General features: G+C 41.1%; 1 long non-coding RNA gene across 1 annotated transcript; it reads right to left on the reverse strand.

Annotated features, from left to right (window-relative positions):
- Positions 1–2,029: 2,029 nt before the first annotated feature.
- Positions 2,030–6,655, reverse strand: LOC306812598. Its single transcript, XR_013776882.1, has 7 exons — positions 6,601–6,655; positions 5,105–5,154; positions 4,590–4,659; positions 3,952–4,031; positions 2,784–2,813; positions 2,419–2,471; positions 2,030–2,089 (listed from the first exon to the last, which is right to left on the reverse strand). It is a non-coding gene; the product is annotated as an uncharacterized lncRNA (long non-coding RNA).
- Between the last annotated feature and the right edge of the window lie 309 nt (positions 6,656–6,964).

A 6,964-nucleotide genomic window follows, 5' to 3' on the forward strand; every position in this document is an offset into this window, starting at 1 on the left:
AAGTTTGTTTAACCACCGATTTTTTGGACAACAGCCTGATAGCCATGTGACACTTATAGCTCACCACTGATGATGGTTAGTGCAAGACCTTACTGGACTACAGCACAAAAGCAGCAAAGTGCTTTCATGCTGTTTGCTGCACAGTCCTAAAGCTTTAAATCTAACAATCTGTTTTGTAAACCCGAAGTTTCATGAAGTGCTTTTGCAAAGAAATCCCATGCCACGTATTCCAAACGTGTCACACAGTAACTCTTCACAACTACATCTCCTTATCTTACTTTTATTAAACATCACTCCAGAAAATGTAGCAGAAATCCACAACTGGTTTGAAACATATTAACCTCCTCCCATAAGGCTAAAAAAAGCCACTTTCCATCTTAAAATTGCTTATAAAATTACCTTACTACATAATCTTCACTGGTCTTATAACCAAATCCTTTGGAAATTGTCATAGTTAAAACAATAGTTCACTTCTGCACCCCCTATACTAACACATTTTTTATTAGCTACCAATTTTCAGTAGCTCTGAAGTACAGGATGGTTCCTCGAGCAGCTCAATATTCAATGTCTTACCACTGGCCATATCTACCTTTTTATACACTGAGAGGCCAACCTTTTTCAAGATCATTCTGACACAGGCTTCTACCACATTGATATGCTACATTGCAGTAACTTTATTCCCTGGCACCCTTTATCACTGCCAATTCTACCTCTAAGTCCAACCCCAACAAATGTTTTAGAACATACAGAACAAGATTATCATGACGTACTTCAGGTACCCTGAACCTTAAGTCTTTTATTTCACCCCCAACATCATGAGAAATTAACTTTCACAAAGTTTACTGCACATACACATGGCATTCTCTTTCAAGGTTTTAATGTTCCGTAATAATATCTTTATCCTTTAGGCTGATGATACCTTTATTCTCAAAAATGCATGACACTCTTCTGGCCCTGTAATGAAGTCATATGTAAATCCCTTTGAATACTTAAAAGTACTTACCAAATACTGCTGCTCTATTAACCCATCTCTGCTCTTTGACATCTTAACATCTGGAAGAGAATGATCCATCTACGACTGACAACTTCTGGATTTAACAGCCAAGCAGGCTCCACTAGATGCTATTACCAGCACTCAGGCTTTTTGCAGATCTGCAGTGGGCAGACTGAGACCATAATCTTACCTTCTCACTCCTTTAGTACATAGTAGTTTTTGTCCAAGCACAGCATGAAGCATTGTGTGCCCAGTACATGCTGCACCAAGCAGCACAAGGCCACACTGCCTCCATAGCCCTTGAGAAGTACAAGCAGTCAAGGAACACCGATGTGATCCACAGCTGATGTGCAACAGTCATGACTTCAACATTCTCATCTTTATTCAAAATCATGTACAAAACATGGCACACGAAAATACACACCACTCTCAGTAACATTTGTTAACAAAGTATTGTTGAAAGCAATGAATGTTTTCTAGTTTATTTCTGCAGATCTTGATATTCAATAGACTGATTTACCATTCCTTGCTCAAAAGGAGCAGCCTTTAGCTGAAGTAGCTGGCCACTGCTTAATAAGCAAACCACTGGAGATGCTAAGTGAGCCAATGCATTAGTGGAGTTCAGCTGGATCCTGAGCATCCACTGTCATAGCCTGGCGGATACTTGGTTGGCATTTCCAGTGCTTTATGTACTACTCCTGGTTATGTTTATACTTCTCACTACTTTGACAGAAAATTCGACTTTACAAGGAATTTATCATTGATGAACAGGTACACCCCATGAGCTATAGGGTTGTTTTATATATTTTGGACCATTTCAAAAAGTTTTCCACGTACTGAAGCTCAACACTCCTTTCCCTAATACTGCCACACTTCCTAGAGAAGACAGTTAAGTGTTTTAAAAAAGACAGTGTTTTAAATATGCAGAGACAGTAATTTCGGTCTACACACACTTTCTGAAGATAGTATCTACTGAACAAAATTGCAGCTGTTTCAGTAGGCTTTTAAAAGCATCCCACTCCAAGTCACAATATCTCTTCAGGTTACACCATCTACATTTGTCAAGCAGTTCTGACAAAGTGTTTCAATTCATCACTGAAAAAGAAGAACAAGATCTAAGTACAATAGTTCATTCAAGACAGAAATGTCAATTTGCAAGTAAGAACATAATGGTTTGAATTAACATATTGCTAATTCTGAAAAAAACCCACCACCAACAACCAAAAACTAAACTCACAAAGACAGTTTAATACTTTTCAGAAAGTTTAAATAAAGTATTTTGGTCTCGTCTCAGATTCCGGATCCGTATTAAGTTTTTCAACAGGGAATTCAGGTTCGGGATAGGATCATCACAGATGAGACAAAAGCAGTACATGAAGAAAAAGTCTAGTAGGAAATATTCTGTAAAGTTTCTAATTGCATACCTGAAAAAGTCAAAAGCTCTTGTTCCTACTTATTTTCTATAAAACCCGCTGTCCTGTAAAAAGACATTATATCAGAGAAGTTTTCTTTCATCACTCAAAATACAGCTTGCATCTATTTAACCTCTTGTACAGACCAAACTGCACTATTCAACATGTGCTGCATTAGTATCAGCACACTGCAAATTCTGTGAAACTTCAATCAGAAGTGGAGTCATATCACAGTAAGGTTTGTTTTGCTTCTCTTGCCCAGCTATTGCTTAACCTGAGTATAAACATGACAGGAGGGGGAATTACATTTGACTATCAGGATATGTGATACTGGCAATCTGCCTATCAGGATCAAAAGTATTTATTGGAATTCATACCTTCTCTTCAGAAGCAGCATTCAAGTATCTCTGCAAAGACAAAAAGCATTGGTTAGTTAGCATTAACAAGATTTGCTACTTTTAACTTTTCTCTATGTCAGCCATGGAAGTCACTCCCCTTTCTACTAGCAATAGTGCCTATTTAAACAACACAGCATTTTATAGGCAGCACTGCTGCACAAGAAGCTCCACTCATATATTTGAAATTCACACACTGGGAACTAACAAAGTATTTAAAGGTACCTTTCTTAAGGAGTAGAATAAAGTTATAGATGTGTAGCAACACAGGAAAGTGTTTATATTTAACCTTTTTAACTATAAGCAGCCTGTGGATATACCCAAGCACCAGTGCAGTAAAGTGAATTTCTCTGAAAATTAAGTGCAGATACTTAGGTGGGAATGAAGTTCTTGGAGAAACCACTGCTAATATTCTTAAAGCACATTAAGAATTTGTGAGCATTCTTTTTGCCTGCTTCAAGTACATTATATCAGCCCCTGTGAAGTAACTCATCTCTGGAGCTGAAATAGCTTTATTTAGAATTCACTCTTACTTACCATCAAATTCCACCTTTGTTATTAACATGACTTTTCCTAAATGCTCACATCCAAGTGAGCCCTAAACTGTTACAAGAGGATTGAAGTGCAACATCATCACTAGTGTTCAAACACCAGTAACACTTCCTGACCATACCTGACTAATGCTTGTCATTTACCCACTCTAAGGCAGAATACCTCAAGTCTAACACTTCCCCCTGTCTGCTCTTTAAGGCACAAGCTTCTGCAACAGTAGGCATTTGTGCCAGCACAAACCTGAGGTGGGTCTGAGTGGGCACCAACATTCTTATCCACAGCCTGGTACATGCTGGCACCTCACTTGTACACAGCAACAGCATTAAACCAACAGCAGCCGGGATGATTTCTGATTGAAAGATTAAGTGGTTTCATCTCGGCAGCCAAAGCCTTATGAAGATGCTCATCAATGTATCAGGTTTGGCAGTTTCAGCACAACTCACCATTATTCACAAGTATCAGTGACAGGAACTGCAACACCACTCACACATTCACAAATTCCACAAAACAAGCTTTATGTCTTTCACTAGCAATGTACTAAAAAGGGAATACAGTACAATCAACAAAAAATGACTGCTGTTTAACCAATAAGTATTACCTCTGTTCTATTTCCTGCTGTGAGGAAATATTTCTTCAGGACATGTCACATTCCCAATATTAGAAACTCTTCATGCCTATCTAGAAATGTGAGTAAAATCCCAAATTACAAGAAGTTCATGCATAATGTAATATATACCAGTAAGAACAACCAAATTTTCCTTTTGAAACAACTGGGTGTAAGCATTTGGGCCAAATAAAATGAATACAGATCCTGGAGTTCTTTCAAAAAAGCAAAAATATAAACTATACATTAAAGTGAATACATACTTTTATTAAAATATGGGAGCATTTGCTTATTTATATTAATAAGCATCCAGATACCCTGTTTCTTTTTTTTTTTTAAACTAAACACTTTCATACTTATCTCCCAATAAAGTGCAAATTCACAATTAAAATCTATACTGAGGTAAACTTTAGATTTAGTATGAACACTTCAGGACAGGCATTTTACCACCTCCAACACAAAAATCTGTTCCAAATCCCCCCAGCCCACACAGTTCTAGTCCATGTCAAACATTCCCAAAATTACTGATACTTCAATTTCAAAGCTAATGACATAATTACTAATTTAATCCTGTGCATCTTTTGCTAATCTATTTATTGTTAATTTATCCCCCGTGATCATTTAGAACATACATGGCTTTCAGGAAAATCCACTTGTGTGTACCAAGTATTCTTCAACTTGTGGTAGTCCTTCCATGAAGTGCTACAATTAAAAACAAGCAAAATTATCTTTTCAACTAGAAAACAGCTCTTCCTGTGGTCTAGCATAATCTCTCAAACTGACATTTTCATCCAGCAATTTAATACTTTTCTGGAACAGCCTACAGTACCTGACAAGGTGAAATTTTGTAAGCAAAAGGAGTCCAACTAAGAACTGACCTACAGGCTGACTTAAACTAAAAGACCACCAAACCCAAAAATTACCAAGTAATTACTTGTCACTTCGATGGCAGTAATGGAAATGCAATGTAGTTTTTCATTTTTGTCCCACTCAGTAACTATACAAAGTTGACAACTCTCTGGCACTTTCCATACTTTGACAGACAAAAATATAGAAACCAATTTATGAAACATAAGTATTTGACTTGGTCAAAAATAGAAATGCAGTGTTACTTTTAGATCAACATTAAAATTTCCAAAGCTATTACCTTAATGCACAATGTACTCGACACCATTGAAAACCTCCTTTCCATCAGACCTAAAAACAAACATAGACAGCCTTACAAATTGAAATCAGCAGATTCCTATTGCCAGGCAAATAAATCACATACATTATGAGGCAATAAACACCAACACAGTCTCTAGAAGCAGCATATTAAATACTAAATCACAAATTGCAGGAGAAAAGCACCAAGAAATGCAGTTTTAAGCAACAAAGGAGTTGTAAGCTACACCCACTTGAACTCTCCTATGAAAAGCACTGTAGAAATAACTGCACATACCCACTGTTAAACCTTAGTCCAAAGACCTTTCACGGAAAAAATCATTCATCTCAAGGTTTTAATCACTTTTAAGAACTGATTTAAGTTGGTTTAGAGAATTGTTTCAACACTGTATGTAGCAATTATCAAAATCCACCAACTCAAGCAGCTTAAGAAATGCGTGACATTACATTATTACGAAGTATGTCACTTTGTACTACACAGATCTAATAAATGCATTGAGGCATGAAAGGTAACATACCACACATTTTGTTTCAGATCACAAAAACAAAACTATAGAAAGCCTCGAGTTAAGCTTCCACTTCTTGTGTGCAATAAACTTTATGCTTACTCAGTACAATAAACCCAACAATCAAGGGTTACTAATGTTTTAAGTTTCAAAATTTTACTGATCAGTAATCTAACGTGTGACTCAAGACTGTTAAGATTAGCTAATTAAACACACAATAAATGCACTGTATAACTTCCTATGTAAAGCCACCCACATCCTAATCTTTGCTTGCAGGTAAAGAGCCTGGAATTCTAGATGCCTTTTTTCCTGGGGATGTTTTGTGGGTTTCACAGTACTTTTATAGATCCTCTGCTGTGGGGAAATGCCACGATGCCAGGGGCTGAGCCCGCCAAGAGATGTACAGGTAACACAAGCACGTGCACCAAGCCTCTGCCACATGAACAAGCTGGTTCACCTTATTCACTATTTCATGCAGTAACACAGGCGACTGAAGGCTGCCGTACCGTGCCAGGGGCTGTTCCAGTCGCAGACAAGGGCACAGCACGGGCAGCACCCCCGGCCCTGACGGGTGGGGATCAAAATGGCGCGGGCTCGGCAACGCCACGCGGGCCACTGCCGCCTACCGATCCCAGCCTGCCCCGCGCCTCCGGACGCGGCTTCCGGCAGGTAGCCTCCCGCGGGGCATGCTGGGGCATGTAGTCCCCTTTAAGTCCCCTCGCACCGCCGCGGCTGCCAGCAGGGCACCGTGCACGGGCGGCTGCGGCCTCATAACTGGATTACGGCCTCCTTTTATGTGGCTCTACCCACGGCTCCAAGGGTGAGAGCTTCACCCGCCAACTCCAGCCTCGAGCAGTACGCTATGGGCCCGGTGGGTTATCCTCCCAAACGTCCAAACACAAGGAAAAAGCCATGGACCACCCCCCCCGCCTCGCTGGGGCAGCGGCACACACCGCATCCCGCGCAGCCTTACCGCGTGCCGCCAAGGCTGCCGCTCCGCAGGGAAAGAGGGGGTGTGGCGCCCGCTCGCCACATTTATATGTACGCTGCGGGGTGGGAACGAGGCTGGCCACGCCCCCTGCCGCGCGGGCCGAGCGGCGGAGCCGGCGCGGGAGCGCGCTTTGCTCGCGGGGGCGCGCGGCGGGACGGGCCCGCGCTTCCGCTTGCCGGGGCGTGGCGGGCCCGGGGCTCCCCGCCCGGGCACCGCGCTGTTCGCGCGTTGAGCGGTACCGTTTGCACGTGTGAAACGCCAAGCCGTTTATGTGAGTTTATGAAGGGAGAGCAGGAGCCGGCTCCACCTCCCAGGGTTAAACCATGTGTTTCCCGAAGCATCACAG

Source organism: Erithacus rubecula, assembly GCF_903797595.1.
Source record: "Erithacus rubecula genome assembly, chromosome: 2".
In the NCBI taxonomy this organism is placed as follows: domain Eukaryota; kingdom Metazoa; phylum Chordata; class Aves; order Passeriformes; family Muscicapidae; genus Erithacus; species Erithacus rubecula.